Below are 20710 nucleotides of genomic sequence, written 5' to 3' on the forward strand. Positions count from 1 at the left end.
TCATTGCATGCTCCCCCCATAAGGGACTGGAAGGGCTATGTAGCGTCTGCTTGAGGGAATGAACAGGACAATAGATAAAGAAGGAGGAAAGATTTATGGCTTTGAGAATCAGCATATAAAATATAGCAAAAAAAAAGAATAGTACTAGAGGGTACATGTAATCTTTTGAAAAAAAAGTCACAGTTGTTATACACGGGGACAATATAGAACTTTTAAGTAGTCAAGTACCTTGAAAGGTTACAAACCACTAAAAATCACAATTTTCTGAATAAGACATACAGTGAATTTTCTCCATCTGAAAAAAAATCATTTTGAATCAAATGTTTTACAATGAGCAACTAGCATCTTTGGAGGCATTTTTTTGTTTTCTACAATTTTCTCCTCTTTATAGCTGGATGAAATCTGGTTTGTAGAATAAGTAATTAGTTTTTATATAAGTTGTTATGTTTTTGGATGTAAGCAGAATGGACAACATATTTTCAAGTAACCTTTTAAAACTAGTAAGATACAAAACTTCCAAATGTAATATTATTTTATATACTTTAAAGGTCTAATGATTCCACAAGGCTCTAAGCTTTCTTAGCAGAAATAATTATCTGAAAATTTGAATAGTTTAATATATATACTGCAGGGACAGCTTGGGTTAGGAAAATATCTTGGAATTTTCAGGATTATTCCTCAAGACCATATAGTTTGCCTTTGCATGATTTATTATTGAAGCACGGTTTTGTAGTAATAATATTCAGCCAGATATCTGCAGTTTCCATTGATTTCTAGTATAATGAGTTTATTTCTTCATCTGGAACATTTTGTGAGACAATGAAAAGCCCTTATATATTATGAATTAAATTACCTTGTGGGGAGGTTGAATTGGCATGTCTACTAAAGGAAGTTTAATACAGTAGCCTTTTTATTTATTGTTAGATAAAATGAAGTGCGGCAAAATACTTTTGGGCTTCTTGTGTCCAACTGGTGCAAACTAGGTTTCCAAAATGCTGCCTGCCCTATTTACATTCTTGAATGGCATATATCTCTTTCATTCTACCCCTCTATCTAATGACATATACATATCCTGTCAGCCTGTAGGTGTTGTGATAGGCCATAGAAAACAGACAGAAGCAATTCCTTAGTAATATTTGAGAAAAGAGAGGGGCTTCCTATTCCTATGATGGTTTCATCCAGACTACATTTTAGCTGATTCTGAGGCTAACATACCTCACAATAAGTTCTAGTCAATCAGGTGGTCAAAATTAAACAACCAACCAATCTCAAGGAATCATAATGAAACTGCAAACACTGCCATAGTCCTAAAACTTGGCTTCCTCTATGTGAAACTCACCACCAGTTCTGTACCATCAGTTATTTGTTGCACTTTGCATATTTTAATTTGTGCATTAAACTCTGAATGCACTTCCCCATCACAATCATCCACCCTGACCAATCTAAATCTCACCATTTCCAGAACAATAACCAAAGCATCTCATATTCTATACTGGACTACAATCTAGTATCCAGTAAAATCATTCTGTCCAGCTAGTGGGTTTAAATACAGCATGGCCACATGGTTATGCTTGACTATAGACATTCAATATTTAGGCATTCGGACTTTACTAGCACCTTTGTTCACTAATCTTTTTTATGAAATACCTTTTATTCTAGTAATTCTTCAAGTAAAACAATGAGTAAAACCAATATAAGGTTAAAAGCAAGAATTAGAGAACACCTTTACGATATCAAAAAGAACAAGCTCTCTAACGCCTTTATCAGGTATCGAGCACAATGTCCCAAATTTAAGAAATTTATGTTTTTTTTTTATCACTGATAAGGTGATGAGGTCCAAATGAGGCAGGAATTTTGAAACTTTGCTAGAACTTAAAGAACTGGCTTGGCAGTTAAAGTTTAATGACTATGCCTGCCATGCTCTCAATGATAATGTATCTATTATAAATCTGTTAAAGATGAGAGCTAAAACACTTTAATTTAATTATAATGGTTTCCACACTGTTTCTTTAATAAATTCATAATTTGTGGTTTTCATTTTTTTACTTTTTAATTATTCATAGTTCATCATTGTATACATTTTTATATAATTTTATTTTTTTCATTTTTTATGTCACGAAACTATTGACTAGAGTTTGAAGGTGGCTGTTTCTAAGTGATATACATAGAGAGCAACTGTTTCTTATGAGCAATACTGTGAATTACATAGTTACACATTTGTAATATACTGACAAATTAATTAATTCACAGCTATACATGTTTGTGATTAATTAGTAATAGTTGTGTCACTTTTAAAATTGGGAAGTAATTAATTATTCATCAAGTGGTCTTATGATTGGCCATACTGTTTTATTTAAACTTGTACAATAATGAAGTTTAATCACTTGAAGTGTGGAAAAATTATTGTCTGTAAGAAAGCACTCAGACATTAATTGGTTTTGTGTTTTTTTTTTATTTTAAGAAAGTGTACGGGAGTCAACTGGTTAAGATCCCACAGTTTTTGTTTGCTTAGTGTGTATTAGTTAAAACAATGCATCTATTTTCCATTGTCTTCTTTCACTCTCCTCTAATTTAATTTCCTTAAACACATCATACCAATTTAAATATTAATTCACCTTTTAGTTCAAATTCATTTCTTATGACGCTCTTGTGCATTTTCTAAAAACTTCCAAATAACCAGGACTATCACACATTAGTGATACAAGTCAATCACTTGAGCTTATTTATAGAAACTTGTAAGTCTAGCATAACTTCTCCTTTTTTTGCCTAATAATTTTAGCTTTTCTTTATTATGGTAAGCCTGTCCGCATGACAAGAAGTAATTAATTTATTCTTCACATAAATTGCAGAAAACTATGCTCATATATTCATTTCTATGTTACTTACTTTGCAAGATGTATTCCATTTATTTTTCATTCATTACACTGCAATATGTCTGTTACACCACAATTGAATCATGCCAAGGGTCATTCCTGAATTAAAAGAGTCCTTATATCGCTGCTTAAAAATAGAACAATTACTTGTTAGTTAACTGGATAAGTGAACAGACTCTTTTCAGCCACAACACAAGGCTACTTTGTAAGTATGCCTGTTGCGGAGGTCGTACTATGGTGCGGATAAGGGAAAATTCCCTTTTCCCCACTGTAGTACGATCTTGGAGTGGGGGGGTGTGCGGGGGACTTGCCTCCCTGCAAAAATGTTAATTTAGTGTTTTTTTTTTGTTTTGTTTAACACACTTTAGTGAAAGCGCTTTCGCTAAAGTGTGTTCAGTGGTAGTGGATTCTGAGCATTTGCTCTTTATGTGTCAACCAAGAGGTGTTCGATGAAACATCTCTTTGGTCTTTTAATATAGACTATATCTATATATATATATATATATATATGTGTGTGTGTGTGTGTGTGTGTGTGTGTGTGTGTGTGTGTGTGTGTGTGCATGTGTGTATGTGTGTATAAAACTGCACTTCAAATAATATGGTAATAACTATAATAAACCCATATATTTCAATTTTAAAATACAATTGATGGAAACCTTGTCATTCAAACCAAGATGAACTCGTGTTAGTTTTTAGCTGTCAGTGCAATTCACGAGCTTCAAGGAAAAGATCAGGCACACCCCCTCTGGGATTAAAGTGCACAATATCAATACCAAAGATTAAAAAAATGTGTTCAGGGAAAGCAATATAGGTTTTGCCAATGTATTGTTTAAATACTTTTTCCTTATGGAGTACAAATACTCATGTATCCTTTACCAACCTTAGTGGGGTGAGGTTGACGGACACTATCACTTAGTCTATTTCATTTGTAACCACATACAGTATGAATTGTTGCAATATTACTACTATCATTCGAAAAAAATTTAAGCATTTTTAATATTTTAGACAACTGGATAGGCGAGGCTGGATCTGTTTCAAGGTTTACCACTAGGAGAGATCTTTGCCTTAAACAGATGATGGAACACCAGGTCACGGTTTTAGCTTTTAGTAAAAAAAACCCCTGGATCTTATAAGTCTGGGTGTTGCAACTGGTGTAAATATATTTTATTGCCAAATGTATTAGGCTAGATAATGTTTTTATTAGATCCAATTTTTTTGCAACTGCAACACGGAGTTTATAGTTTATGTTGGTTTATGTCAGCACTGTACATGTTTTTATATTGGGAAAACTATTACGGCTTTAAAAGAAAGGATACTATAAGTATTTGTATTCTATAAGAAAAAATATTTAAACAATGCTTTGGCAAAACAATTTAGTGCTTTCTCTGAACATAATTTTTCTCAGCAAGAACAGTTGTATAATGATTTTCCAACTGAATTGGTGGTTGAGAAGCTAGCAAGTGTTATGGATTCTGTCTCTCTGTTTGAAAAGAGACTGCATCGGCAGAAGTTTTCCAAACTTGAGAGAGACAGAAAGGACTTTAAGGATGGCCATGTTTTACTATGGCCACATAAGCAGATGGAAGCTGCTAGCTCGGTGGCAACCACTTTGATGAATACAGAGGGTAAGAATATGATGACAGAGTATAGCGGCAATGGTTGCGAGAAAATAAAAGGGAGTCTAGGAGCAAGACCAAAACAAACCACCAGTTCACCCCAAGATCTCTGACATTGGATATGAGGAAAGTGGGGGCTCAGAAAGGAAGCGCACGAAATGGGGAAATGTCAGAAGTATTGGCTGTCAATATGAAAGCAGGTTCATCTCCATCTTCAGGAAAGGAGAACAAGTTACTGAAGAGCAAAGAGGCCTTGGAGAAACAAGTTTTTCATGCAATCCTTATCCGTCTAGCCTCAGTTCAACTAGAGGGAGTGCGAGGCAGATCTCAGAGCAGGGGCAGGTTCAAAAGGAAAGGTCCACAGGAGACAGCCAACAAACGGACATTAAAAAAGAGCTGGCACAACAGGGGAATAAAGAATCCCTAGTGTGGAACATTTCTTCTAGGATATTGACACAAGTTGAACTGAGGTTGCTCAACAAGAGCTTGTCATTTATACCGGCACAATATACAGAGGTAACTGACTGTAATTTAGATTTTAAGCTATTTAGCAGAAATGTTTTACTTCAATTTATGTTTGGGGATACAGGGGATAGTGAGATGGGCATTTTTAGAAAACCCAGCACTTTTATTCCTCCAAGTCACTCCATCGTAGAGGTTTTTACCAGTTTATGTGAAAAGGAGCTGTTTGATGTATTAGATAAGAAACAAACTGCATGTTTTAAAAATATGTCAAGGAATGAATATGAAGCTTTAAATGATTTAAGGAATGATGCAAGCATTATTATCAAACCAGCGGACAAAGGTGGGCTAGTAGTGGTTATGAACAAACACTACTATGATGATAAAATGAGGGAAATGTTGAACAATGCTAATATTTATGTAGTCATAAGTGTACAAAAAATGAAAAATCTATTAAGGAACTTGGAAAGAGTGTTATATGACTGTTTAATAGAGAATCGGATTACGGAAGAGTTGTATAGCTATTTTAGAGTAAAAAAGCCCTTGACCCCTGTCATTCAAGGACTTCCTAAAATACATAAAAATCCTGCGCACCCTCCCTTGAGGCCTATAGTTTCAGGTAGAAATTAGGCAACTCAGCCGATATCACTATACTTGGAAAAAATGTTCAGACCTATATTGAATAATAATAGTAATGTATTAAGGGACACAAAACAGTTTTTGAATCAGTTGTTTGAGTTTTTGGATAAAACTCCAGTATCTACTAAGCATATCAAATTGGTAACTATGGATATTCGATCGCTTTTCACATGTATTCCCAATGGTGTAGGTGTTGAGATGTTAAGGGAATATTTAACAAGGGATGCAACATATATTCAAACACAAACTGAGTTATTTTGCTTATTGATAGATTAGGTTTTGATCAACAGTGTCATACTTTTTGAACATGTTTTGCATCTTCAGAAAGATGGGGTGGCCATGGGCATGTCAAATGCCAACAGCTACGCTAATTTAGTAATGGCCTCATGGGAGAGTAACAATATAATGAGTCCTGGAAGCAAATAGTATTTTACACATGTTTTGTAGATGACCTCTTCCTGTTATGGGATGGGAATCGGGAGGATTTGGACAGGTTTTACCATGAGATGAACACTAATACATCATTTTTTAAGTTTGAAATCAAATTCTCCAATACTGAATTAGAGTTTCTTGATGTTAAAGTATTTAAGACGAGTGAAAGTAAGTTTTCTACAAAGGTATACAGAAAAGAATGTCATAGAAACACAATTTTACATTGAAAAAGTATGCATTCTAGACACATTTTTAGAAATGTGGTCAAGAGTCAGACTCTAAGAACCTCTAGGCTAACAGCAGAAGAACAGGATTTTGAGTATGAAGTGAACAATTTAAGACAGAGGTTCAGAGAGCGGGACTACACAGAATCTGCTACTAACAGTGTGATAGATGACAATATAAAATTAAGGAACACTATAGGGAGACCATATTTTTCCGGGTATATATTGGAACCATGAAAGTCCTATTCACTGAATACATAAACTCCGACACATATTCCATGAACCACGAATACACCAATGCCCTAAACCGCGAAATTCAAAAACTCGAACCGTCATAGTTGTCCCACCCCACCGCCCACTACATACTACCTACCCAAACAAAATAAATAAACCACATACATACACTAACCAAAACCCTACTTCTAACCCTAAACTAAACCCTACTTCTAACCCTAAACTAAATCTTGCATATACCACCATGTATGCACTTACCTTACCCTGTAACCTAACCCTAAGGTCCGTAACTATCACACACTTACTTTAAGAAAATATACCTAAACAAAATAAATAATCCACATACATACACTTAACAAAACCCTATTTCTAACCCTACACTAAATCTCACATACATTAACATCTATGCACTTACCTTGACCGGCACCCTAACCCTAAGGTCTGTAACTTTCGCACACTTACCTTACGGAGCTATACCGCAGAAGGGCCAACCATGACGATTCAACATTTCGGATTTCGTGCTTCAGGATGATTGGTGTTTTCGCGGTTCGATGAAGATGTTTCGGTGTTTATGTATTTGGGTAAGTGGACCTTCGAGGTTCTAATAGGGAACCTATTTTTCCAACAGGGTAGATATGAATAATGTGATCCCAAATGCAGATAAGAAAAGAGTAGTGAGGGTACCTACCCAATACTCAAGTAATGTGAACTTGGTAACTGGTGTCATTAAAAAGTACTGGCCAGTTTTTACTCATGATGCTAAAACAAAAAAATATAGTAGGAGATGAACCAAGTTTTTTGTTTAAAAACAAAAAGTCATTGAGAAGATATTTGTTATTTTACAGACATCAAGAAGCCTTTAGCCATTAACAAGGGCACACTACCTTGTAAGAAATCTAATCAGTGTGCATATGTAGATGCAAGTAATCAATTTAAGCATCCAGACACTGGGAGGGATGTTATGTTTAATGTTCCAGCAAATTGCAATAGCATGAACATTGTTTATCTAGCAGTGTGCAATATCTGTTCCAGTTTTTATGTTGGAAAAACAAACAGAGAATTTAGGTTTATGATACGTGAACATCTTTTGAGTATCAGAAACCAGAATTTAAGAAATGCATTGGCTAGACATGTGTCCAGTGAGGGACCTGAACATACTTTTAGGTTCTTAGTTATAGAATCTGTTAGAGAGAATGAAAGGGGAGGATATATTATAAATAGGACTGAGACATCTGAGACATGATGGATCATAAGATTAAAAGCAGACGGGCAAGGGCTTGAATGACAGAATTCCTTTAAAACCAGTTTTACGTAATAAGTCTTTATATAAATAGTATAGTATGAGCTGTTTTTGAATATATGTCATAAGCATTTTTTTAAATGTATTCACATTGGATGGAACATATAATGTTTTTAATTTTTTATATTTTTATATATATTTCATGTGGGAATTAGTTTAATAAGTTTTTTAATTTAGTCCTACTAATGCAGCATAAGTATATGCTACAAGCATGTTTTTTAATGATTGTTAGGTTTTGTAGCCCTTTAAAAGTTTTTGAGACGTTAATTGGTTAATTATGTTAATAGGTTGGTTAAGATGGGAGGAATTGTATAAAGGTTTGATTTTATGTTGCATATCTTTTTAAGGTCTGATAAAGTGGGGTTTGTTGCTCCACGAAAGCACTCACCTTGTTATAAAAGTCTTTGCATGTGAATTGATGGTTTGACTCAGTGACTTCCATATGCATTGGTTGGATCACTGGATTTATTTGTGGAGATTACTAAAGTTTTTTTGCACTGGATCCTTTTACACTCACTGCCCTCTCTTTTTTGTGCTTTGTGTTGCAGCTTTGGCAAAACAATTTAGTGCTTTCTCTGAACACAGTTTTTTTACTGTTTAGTATTGACATTGTGCACTTTAATCCCCAAGCAGTTCGAAAATCTGAAATAGACCCTATATATATATATATATATATATATATATATATATATATATATATAGGTTTACCTTTATAAATCTGAATCACAGTGGTGTGACTGCTCACATGAGTGAATCGTAACCACGAAAGTCAGAACAGCGACGATTCCATATGTTCGAAAATCAGCAAATCAAAAAGCAGATTCTCTGATTTTCGAACATAAATATCGAAAGAAAAAAAAAGAAGTGTAAAGCAGGGGGCAAGCCCCCCTATACCCCCCATGGGGGGCACCCCCCTACTTTGATATTCTAACGACAAGATCACACTACAGTGGGGAAAGGGACCATTTTCCGACTCCCACTATAGTGCAATCTGCCCCACAATGTCAAATGTGCAATGAGTGAATGTCACTGTGCATTCGCTCATTGCACATTCGCACCTTTTTCCGTTTGGCATTTGCAAACTTTGCAAACAGCCTTTTGGACAATTGCTGCTTGCCCGTGTGCAATATGCACACATGAAGGTAAACCTATATATTTAAGTGGTTTTAGTGTGCATGTAATTAATTACTTGTATCGTGTGGTTATGATGTCAGCTACTTAAATGGTTTTAGAATTGCTGGTTACTCATTTTGATGAAGTTTTCATTTTCTGAAACTAAATGTTTAATTCTTAAAGGATTGTTTACAAGAATTTGGTACTCGTCCTTTTGCCTTAACTGTTGGATTTCGCATGCAGTTGCAGTGGATCATTCTGGATTGTTTTATTTTCTTAAAGGGTGTAAATTACAATTCCCAATAACCTCTATCCTTAGCTAAAGCATGTTTATTTCTTTTTAATAGAGCTATTACAGAAATGAAAGCAACAGGCACTATCTGAATCACTTTGATTAAGTGAAAATGTCCTGAGTCACAATCTGTGTAATTATTTTTAACATTAACTACTGAGTGGACTTAGCTTTTTACATAGAAATCTTATCACATTTCTTCTTTCTTGCCTGATAAGATATAAAAAGAGTAGAAAACTGTGGGAAACAAACTGGAATGGATTGTAATTGAATCCACTTTTTAAAATTATTTTATATTCCAAAAAGAAATTCACTGTGTGACAATGCATAATAAAATGCATTTTCAAACAGGGAGGCTGTTTTCAGGCAAACTGCTTTTTTTCTGACTTTGTCAATCAGTTTAACGAATCCCAAAGTTACAGAGCATCACCTTCCACAATAATTAAGCTAGAACATTGCATACAGCTAGAGACATAATTATCATATAATTAACAAAGTATTGTAAGCATCTCAGAGGTAGAAATAAAACCAAATAATAATAATTAGCTAAAGAAAAATAAAAGTTTGTTGCAAATTTGATTTGTGAGTTGGACTTGAAGTGGACTTCCCTGGTCATCAAACTGAAATAAATAAAAATAAATAAATACGTTTCTTTAAAAAATCTTGCAACTTCGTTACTCACCTTGATATTATCAAACGCAATGATGTTATTAGTTGGGATGAAACCGATTCTTTGTTCTACAGATATATGTAAGTATGTTATAATCCCATCTGGTTTTATAGGTTCAAAACTATGCAGCAGAAAGCAGGAAGATATGTTTAAGTAAGCACTGTCAATGGACTTGAGCACAGCTGATAAAATAAAACATATATACATAATAACAGAGATTTCTGAAAAGGTGCTGTTTAAATAAAAGGATAGGACAACAAAATTGTAAGAAGCTGAATGGGTGTTTTTCAAGGAAAGGCATGAAACATATTAGAAAGCATTTCTTCCTACTAATTAAAGTTAATACATTTTTCATCAGGTGTTCTTACTACTTATTCAATACATCTTTGTTTTCTACAAAAAGGTTTTGAATAGTTTATGTCTAATTCTTAATTCAAGTGTAGCTGTATTCTGTTACAAATTATATACAAAGATTTTTAACACATCGAAATTCTGCTTATAAGTATATCATGACTAAGTCTAGTCTTTGACAGTATTTTTCATTGTTTAATGTTTTTTTTAAGACAATTAGATTATTACACATTTAGAAATATTATTTGGCATAAAATGAGATGACAATTTTTTGTGCTTTACTATTTTTTAAAAGTTAGCATCCAACCTGTGCTCTTGCTCTGTTTATCAGGCAACATAAAATAACAATTTAGTACTGCGTGGCAGTCTGAAAAACAGCATAACCTCAGACTATTTTACAGCCCTTCCACTGCCACCACAGTTTACAGTATATGGAATCACATTAGGTATGGTCTTCTGCAAAGCACAAGAAAGGAAGAGCCAGTGATTGCCAGAAGGCTGAAAATATTATTCAAAACATTTGTCATACAGCATGCCCCATAGTGTTAGAGGTTTACAAATCATGTTATATTTATCAAAGACCCTTTCTGTGCAAACTTGAAGCCTACAAGATGTTATTTTGCTGTACAAAGGTCATGGAATTTATGTCTTCTATAGGGCAAGATCACATAAAGCACTCTTGTTAATGTGTAAATCACTTTAGGAATAAAAGAAAAATGAGTGATTTGTATAACAGCTAAGTGATCTTAATGTACAGCCTGTTTAATTAATTAAAGCCTGCAGCTAAAAACAGCAGTTTTGTCAAACATCTAGCTACGATCACTCTGCATGCACGGTTTGTAATCTGCTGCATTAATTGCCAGAAACTGCAGAGGCTATTAAGAGGCTACATCACTGCAGGAGGTGAAGGAAGGTGTTTATGTTGCTTTTGACACAGTTACTCACAGTTTACAAAATCAAGATCAATCTGGGTAGCAGAGAGGAACATCATCATCAACTGCCTTTTTCCCATTTTTTTGCATGGGGTCTGGGTGTCATGTCAACTGTTGCCATCTCTTCTGATTCACTGTTACTCTCTTACCTTCTTCAACAGTCATGCTTGACTGTCACATGTCTTCTCTTATACAAAATCCATCCATCTCGTTACTAGATGACCTAATTTCCTCCTGCCTTCTTCCTAACTTTCCCAAATCATCTTCAACAGATTGTCTTCTGCTTTTCTGCATTAATCTGTTCTCTTTGAGCTTTTCTGCTACTGGAGCTACTTTGGTTTTAGCCATATGTCCTCATTTCTTTGTCAGTCCCACAGTGTGCATCCTACCACCCATCTCAGGCAGTTAATTTCCGTCACTTCTAGCTTCCTCATCTGCTCACCTTCTTTAGCATTCTTCTGTCACACACTACTCCTGACACTATGTGCCAGTTGACTGCAGCCCCTCTGATTCTAGCTTTGGCCTGCTCATTCAGACTTCCTTTTTCTCAACCATCCCTCCTAGGTACTTGAAGCTATTAACCTGTTCCACTAATTTCCCTTCTAACTCAAGTTTCTGCTTCTCCTACTTTCCTCAATTTGCTGCCATTGAAATGTCTTATCTGTACTCAGTTTCTTCTTGCGTACCTTCGGTTTTGCATTCTATTCCTCTAGCCTTTGCTGAAGTTCTTGTTCAGAATATGCCTACAATGCTGCATTGTCTAAATAGAGCAACTTTGTTGATATGTCTCCTCTTACCTGTTTGATAATGTAGCCCATCACCAGTATGAACAGTACTGGGATCAGAGCTGAACTCTGGTGCATATCCACTCCTACTGTGAACCTCTCTGTGAGTCCAAACACCATTCGTACATGTGTTATTGGGTCCTTAAACACAGCCTGCATTAATTCTACCAATGTTTCTAGGACTTCAAACCATCGCAGGACTGCCTAAATCAGCTTTCTTGAGGCCTTGTTATATGCTTTCTTCAAGTCTAGGAATGCACATTTGGACTCTTTCCTCATCCCTAACTTCTTCTCTACTATCTGTCTCACTGCAAACATTGAGTCAGTTATGCTACATCCTGATTTGAGTATGAACTGCTCATCTCCCATCTTATTTTGTAATACTCTGCATATTTACATATAAGGCAGCCTGGGATATGCCTCTCTATACTGCTATGAGTACTCTGTGGAGACATTTCTCCCCTAACTCCCAACATCATGACCATATCTGCAGTGACCTCATCTGAGCCAGCTGCTTTCTCTGACTTAATTTTCCTTAGTGTTGTTTTACTTCTTCTAAGGTGGGCTCATCTTCTTCATTCATCACAGGTTGTGTCTGTGGCAGTACAGCTTCTGTGGGTTTTTCTTCATTTAGAAGCTGCAGACAGAAAGTACTCCTTCCATCTGCTTTTGATGTCCTGTTGACTGGTGAGAGGGTTGTTGCTGAAATCCCTTATGAAAGGTATTTGATGACTATCCTCCTTATCTGTCTGTCTTTGCCTTGCAACTTGATAGTTTCTTTGCCTCATCTACTGAGCCACTTTCCAGAAACTGGTGAAGTGCCTCCAATGCAGTATTTTTTCCTTTTGCAACTTCTCTATTAGTCTCTTTGTTAGCCAGTCATTATTCCTTCTTCCGTTGCTGTGTTAATCTTTTTCAAGACGTTGGCTCCTCCAGCACTACCTGCTTACCAGCTGGGGCTTGTAATCTTAAGGAGAAATTGGAAGTGTTGCTTAAAAAGGAAGCCAGTACTCACATTAATATCTTGTATTTACAACGCTGTATTGAATCGAACATCACTCCCAGGGGTTTGAGGGTGTCTAAATTTCCTACGACACCTTTCGATGAAGGGAATCTTGATGATATGGTTTTTCACAAAAGGTGGATAGGCGCAGCTCATCAGTGTTCTATGATGTGGATTTGTATTCTAATTGATGGAGACCACCTTAAAAAGCGGAAGCTCAAGGGAAAAGTTCTTTCGGTGAGTACTGATTTACAAAAACTGGTTTCTTCTGTCAAATTGGACAATATGTTACAGGAAAGTAATGTTAGACTGACTGAGTTGGAACAGGAGCTGATGGACTACAAACGTTGCAAAATTAACCGGCACATTAAAGATTATAATTTATATTAGGCATTTCAATGGAAATGTAAGAATAAAAGGTCCCACTCAGAAAGAGGGAGGGCCCAAAGTTATAATAGCAGTTCCGCTTCCACCTCAGTGTCTTTTGCGACTTCAGAAGAGGCAGAAAGCCACATTAATGAAGGCAGTAATGATGGACATTTTCCAGCTTTGCCTCAAGCTAACAACCCAGAAAAATTAGAGAGACGTTTTCGGAGTGCTGGAAGTACCTATAGTAACAACAACAGTAAGGGAGCCCCCTATAACTACAACAAATGCAGTCAAGGTGACTGGGGACAACAGAAGAACTGTGGCAGGAACTTTAAAGGACAATATAACAAAAGAACTTGTTGGACTTAATAGGTGTGCTTCTGGTAATGATATGTTTGTGCTTGATATTTCTAATTGTGATATTTCTAATACAGTGTTATCTGTTCTCAGCTTGGGACTTAAATATATTCCCACAGCCTTACCATGACTACATGTGCTAAGGAGTGATGTTTTTTGCTTAGTAGAAAATTGCATTTGATTTAATATTTTTTTAAGAATGAGGGTGTTCAGTATGAGAATGATGTGAATTCAAGTGCAAGTTCAGATGACTCTTTTTTTCTCCTGTTCTTCAGTGTTAGATATTTTAGACGAACAGGAAATTAATGCATATGACAGTTTAGATACTAGTATTATTAAGGTTGAGTCATTTTATTGCTCCGTTTATTAATGTCAACATACAAGGATATATTTCTGTTGTTAATTTTGAAGTAGAACAACTTTATAGCACATGTATAAATAACCAATCTGACATTTTGTTTTAATTTAACAAAACAACAATGGTTGGAATTTTGTGACTATTGTGATAATAAGAATGTAGTGGTTAAACCTTCTAACAAGGGCAACCAAATTGTAGTTTTACATTATACACAGTATTTAGGGGTCTATATCAGATTGTCGAATGCTGACAACTTTGAAACTTCGAATTTGAAAGTTTGAAGTCTAAAAACGTCGAATGTCAAAAAAAAAAAACAAAACACTCAAACCCTAAAAAAAAAATGCTGTATGCAGGGGCGCAAGCCCCCTGCACCCCACACCCCCACTACTTAAATATACCAACTCTGAGATCGCACTACAGTGCAGTAAAGGGAAATCTTCCCTTCCCACATTCTATGGTGATCTCCGTTATAAGTTTTGACTTTTTTACACTTCGAACTTTCAAGTTCGAAGTTTAGTCCTTCAAACTTGTCAGCATTCGACATTGTGATATAGACCCAGTATTTAGATATCTGTTATTTTCATCTTAATAACACAGATGATTATCAAAACTGTGACATTTCTGATTATTTAAAAGCTATTGATGAATATCTATTACTACTTAATAAAGGGCATCGATTGGGATATTTTTCATCTAATGATGTGTCTAAGAAGTTTCAAGTAGATAATAGTAGAATAGCAGTATTTTATTGTGTTCCTAAAACTCATAAGGGTTTGGAAAAACTTAGTGGAAGACCTATAGTTTCGGCAGAAAAATACTTCTTAAGGCCTATTAGTAACTTGTTGCATGAGTACTTGAAAAAGTATATTTTAGGTATTCCTTCCTATGTCAGGGACAGCCAGGACTTATTGTGTAAAATTCTGGCTTTTCAATGGAATGACTCTATGTTCTGGCTATGTCTGGATGTTAAAAGTCTTTATACAAATATAAAACTTGAGAGAGGAATACACGCTTTATTTTATTTTTGGGTGATTCACCTATGTCACATTTTCTTATTGAGCTGGTGTCCTTTTGTCTTCATAATATTTTTTTTATATTTAATGGTGACATTTTTCACCACTTACAGGGAATAACCATGGGGGCTGCATTTGCCCCCATGTATGCAAACATAGTTATGGCTAAATTTGAGATAGATAATATATATCCTCACAGTTTTTATAAAACAAGTGTGGTTTTATATCTGATATTTATTTATTGAAGACTTGATTTTTTTATGTCAAGGTTGAATTGAAGATGCTGGTACATTTGTTAATGATTTACAAATCAATAACATGGGTTTTAAATTTGATGGGATACAGTTAGGTTCTAAGATGATTGTTTTGGATATAAAGTTAGATGGATTTGATACAGGTTTATATAACAAGTTTGGACAAAGGAACCAATTTTTATATGGTAATAGTTGTCATCCTGGACATTTATTAGGTACATTACCTTATAATGAATGCTTGAGAATTCATAGATTATGTAGTAATGACAAGGCATATAGTAAAGAAATAATGAGAGATGAACAAATGTTTTATAATAGAGGTTATAATATGGAAGAGGTTGCAGAGGCCAAATCAAAAATATTTAAAGTGAGAAATGGACACAGGAAAAATAGAGATGCATTAAGTCTAAGTAACAAAGCAGGATATGTTTCTAAAATGAGTGGTAATGGGCCTCTGGATAAACGTAATCAGAGAGAGGTCTATTTTGTTACTACTTTTAATATACTTACAGATGAGACTGTAAAGTGTGTTAAACAGTTTTGGCCAATGGTACTAAAGGATAAAGAATTAAGTCATCTGTTGCCTAAGCAAGTTAAAAGTTCTTATAAGAGAGCTAGAAATTTAGGGGACATGGTGGTACATAACCCCTTTTGCCCCCCATCCAGTAGTATGAATACAACTATTACGGTTAAAAAGGGTACTTTTCCCTGTAATAAATGTTCAGTTTGCAGATATTTAGTTTCTTTTTTCCATATGTTAATAGGGTTAGGTTTGCTCCTAGACGTCATTATACTTGTTGCACAAAAGGAGTTATTTATGTGTTGAAGTGTACCTGCAATTTGTTTTACATAGGGGAAACCTATAGAAGCTTTAGGATTTGACTACAAGAACATGTGAGAGATATTAAAAATAAAAAATTAGAAAGCCCACTAGGTGCTCATTTTTCACAGTATCATAATTCCAACCCTCATGAGTTAAAAGGCTGTGTTTTGGAGAAGGTTGAAGTTCTTGGGGAACATGTGAGTGTAAAAGAAAAATTGCTTAAAAAATAAACACTATTCTAAAGTGTGGTACCATGGAGCCTTTTGGGCTCAACGAGGAGTGCAATTGGAAATATGTAATTTGAATATGTAATTGTTTTATCGAGGGATGATTGATAATTATTATAAAATGAGTGAGTATATTTAAACTGTTTTTGTGTGTTGTGTTTTACTCTTGGAAGGCATCTGTGCTGAGGTGTTTATTAGACTCCAGTTTTTCTATCAGTGGCTCTTTCTTGGTGGTATTTCACATTATCCCTTCTTAGCCTGGCCCATCTTTTCCACTTTTCTCTCCACTCCTTCCTTTTGATAACCACCTAGATTGCCGTATTCCAACACCAGATTTCCTTAAGCACCTTATTTCCATATAGTCCTCACATATGCTGTTTTGAGGTGCTGCCGTTCTTTTTCAACCTACTTCTGCGTCTTCTGAAACCTCAGTATTTCTTGGACTGCTGTGTTTTTGGGTCTTTAACCTGGTCTCTGTTAACCTAAGGGCCTTCATTGACCACTGCTTGCAGCTGATTGTATCAACCAGTAATTTATGCTGTGGGTCAACGATTTCCCTGGTGATGACTGTATAATCACTGATTCTATCCCAGTGCCCTTTTCTTACTAGTCAGAAGTCAGGTTGAATTGTTTATTGGCCACTCTTGTATGTAATCTTGTGACAGTCTCACTTGTTCTGCCAGGCAGAAGTCTAGAATAATCTTGCCTTCTTTATTCCTATTACCTCAGCCATGTGGATCCAGGTTGTCCTCATGTCCTTTGTGAGAACAACGTCCTTTATAATTTTAATGAGTTTGGTCAGTGCTTTTTTAATTTCACAAGCAGTGAGAGAGAGTCCTTGCAGGAACTTAGGAGCATTGAATCTATATGTATTAGGCCAGCTGATAAGGGAGGGGCTGTCATCATTTTGGATACTGATGATTATTTAAATAGTATGTGGGACCTACTTGCTAATTCTTCCACTTACTGCAAGTTGACTAGGCATGATGTTGTCAAACACATTAATGATGTTCAAAATGACCTTTATGATTTGCTTATGTGTGGTTTGACTGATTATAGTACTTATGAATTTTAACGGTTGAATGTCTATTCACTTCAGTGATACAAGAACTACCTAAATACATAAACCATGGTTAATCCACCCATGTGCCCAATTGTTTTGAGACTTGGATGGCTTATTGAGCCTTTGTCTTTGTTCATGGAGGACAAGTTGAAACCTTTGCTGTCTCAAGCTCCAGCTGTATTAAGGGATAGTTAACACTTCCTTTCTTTCCTCTTTTGTTCTTTTATGGATGTGACAAACTATATTTTGGTGGCACTGGATGTCAAGACTTTATTCACAGTTATACCAAACCTGGAAGGTGTGGACTTGAATGTTTTTGACTCATCACAGTAGCTATACTCATAGCGAGATTACTGTTATTTGCACCTTGCTCGACATTATTCTGAGCAATAATGTTTTCTTGTTTGAAGGACAACACTTTTTACAAAAACTTGGTGTTGCAATGAGTACTCCCTGTGCCAACAATTATGCTAATCTCGTGTTAGTGCAGTGGGATGAGAATGTTGTCCATAACAGTAATGAATTTTCTAGTTTTAAGTATTACGGCAAGCTTGTGGATGATTTTTTCTCCTCTGGGAAGGTGAGGTGCATGATTTGTTACATTTTATTACTTATTTGGAGCCTATATCTTCCTTTTAAGGTTCTCCATGAATTATTCTTTGATCTTTATTGATTTCTTGGATGTGACCATATTAAACAACATCAATAACGTTATCAGTTCTAGAAAGTTTAGGAAACCTCGTTACATAGGTCTAGTATGCATCCTTCCCATATCTTTCCTAACATACTCAAAGGTCAGTCTTTGAGAATTTCTAAGTTATCTATGGATGGCCGCTTTTTTAATGAGGACTTGACTTCACTCTGTACTGATTTTATGCATAGAGGGTATTCTGAAGGTGTGGTGAATGGTTCCTTTACTGAAATTGGTGGTTGTAGAGGCCACATACGAGGACCCTATTTCTCTGGGAACACCAGGAGTAATGGGGAAACCGCACGTAAGGATCTAAGTGGTCCTCTTAGATTTATGTTTACCTATTCTAGTAATGTAAAACATTTCTGTGAAGTTATGAGGAAGAATTGGCCAATTGTTATGGCTGACAATAAGATTAGGAACTTGAGTGGCACAGACCAGCTTTTTATGTTTAGAAACAACATGTCTTTTTGAAGGATTCATTGCTATAGACCCTCCCTTGCTATATCTGCTGATAGTGTGGCATGAGGTTTTAAGGGTACTTTCCCCTGCCTCGATTGCAGAGCTTGTAACTACATTGCCTCAGATTTGTCTTTTAGTCATCTTGTCTCTGGATGGGGTTTTCCCCCAGATTTTTTGCCACTTGTAGGAGTAGTAATTTAGTCTATTTGGCCAGCTCCTGCACATGTTCTTGCTTTTATGTGGGTAAGACCACACGTAAACTCAGAGAAAGGATTTGAGAACGTGTTAACAGCATATGTAATTTGGTTTTGACTAAAGCATTAGAATCTCATCCTTCTTCCTGTTCAGGACATAGTAGGTTTAGTTTCAGGGTTTTGCAACTGCTTTCACCTAACATTAGGGATGTAGATTTTAACAATTCTATTGAACAAGTGCAGTTTAAATGGACTGTTGCTCTTCAAGCATACAGAGTTACTGGCTTGAATAGCACCCTCCCCCTTAAGCCTGTTTTGAAAGAGAGGTGGTGATCTACTTAGTGGTTACCCTATATTTTAATTATTTGTTTTTGGTGTGTTTTCATTGGTTCTTTATTTTAATATATACTGATTGTTCTCTATTGGTTTATGGTCTGAAGACGTTCAGAAGCGGTAACCCCACAAAAGTGTGAACCTATCAATAAAACTAGTTTTTTCTTCTTATTGCTGTGGTGGCTGACCTACATTTTTTCTTTTTTTTTTGTTGAGATTAAATCCTGTTCTGTCTGTCCCAGTATGTGCATTCATGTCCTCCATTATCAGTACCGACACATGTTGTCCTGTTTTATCTAGTAGGTCCTGTAACTGTTGCCAGAATGCATTCTTTTCCTGCTATCACAATCCTGCTTTGGGGCATAGGCGGAGGTTATGAATAGCCCTCTGTACTCACACTGGAGTCTGACTGCCATGTATCAGTCACTAATTCCTGTATACAGGAAATGCCCATCCTCTTGTTTGCCATTATGTCATCCACTACCAAACTCTTTCCTTTCAGTGAACCTCTATTGAGTGTATCAATCCTTAGTTTATATTTGGAAGGTTGATTGCATTTGAATCAAGTTTTTGCTTAACAGAGCAATCCCAGCTAACCCAAGCTGGGCACCTGGACACTTGCCATTCAGTAGCTTATTGATTCAGTGCTGCTGGCTTTATGGCAAGCACACAGTGGCCATTAGGGAAACACAGACTCTTCCCAGCAGAGAGGAAAGGACTTCTATGATACCATGAAAATGCAACACAGACAATAATATGTAGAGAACCGACCCAATATATTTCAAGCAGAAATATACGTAATGAATTTCACAGGGACAAAGGGACAGAAAGGTGGACCTGGCATTTCTGCACTAGTATGAAGAGGTTTCCTGGCCTGTACAGAGGGTAGGAGCATGCTGTTAAGTGACCAAAATATGCCATGGTAAAGAGTAGTAGTTCAGCAAATAAATCGGTATAGTACAAAGGATACGATACTTCATTATGATGCAATACAGCTGTCCAGTTGCCTAGCTTGGGTTACCTGGGATAGCTCTGTTGATCTAAAGCTGGACATAAAACCAATCAAGTTGCCAAACTTGATCTAAGAATTGCTATACTCAGTGTAGGTTCACTGGCAGGACATAGTTTGGAATTGGATAACATGATGTTAAGGAGGAGGCTGGACATCCTATGTATCCAGGAAATAAGATGGAAACACAGTAAAGCCACTTGGCTTGGAATGCAAAGTCTACTACTCAGAAGGTGGAGGACAGGTTAAAAATGCTATGGAAATTGTGAAGAGGGGGAGGCTTCAGAAGGCAGTGATGGATGTCATCAGAATTAATGATAGACTCACGGTAATCAGACTCCAGCCTAATGATAGTATGGTATTCATAATCTCAGCCTATGCCCTACAGCAGGGTTGTGATAGTGAGGAAAAGAGTGCATTTATACAGCAGTTGTGAGACCTACTAGATGAAGTAGAACACCACATATTGGTGCCGATAATGGGTGACTTGACTGTATACATCGGGATAGACAGAACAGGATATGAGAAATGCCTGGGTCCACATGAGTACGGCAAGAAGAATAAAGATGGAGAGTCCATCCTAGACTTCTGTCTGTCAAATGGCTTGATAGTAGGCAACACATGGTTCAGG

The sequence above is a fragment of the Protopterus annectens genome, chromosome 15.part0 (genome assembly GCF_019279795.1).
Source record: "Protopterus annectens isolate FY-2018-M chromosome 15.part0, PAN1.0, whole genome shotgun sequence".
NCBI classification, from domain to species: Eukaryota; Metazoa; Chordata; order Ceratodontiformes; family Protopteridae; genus Protopterus; species Protopterus annectens.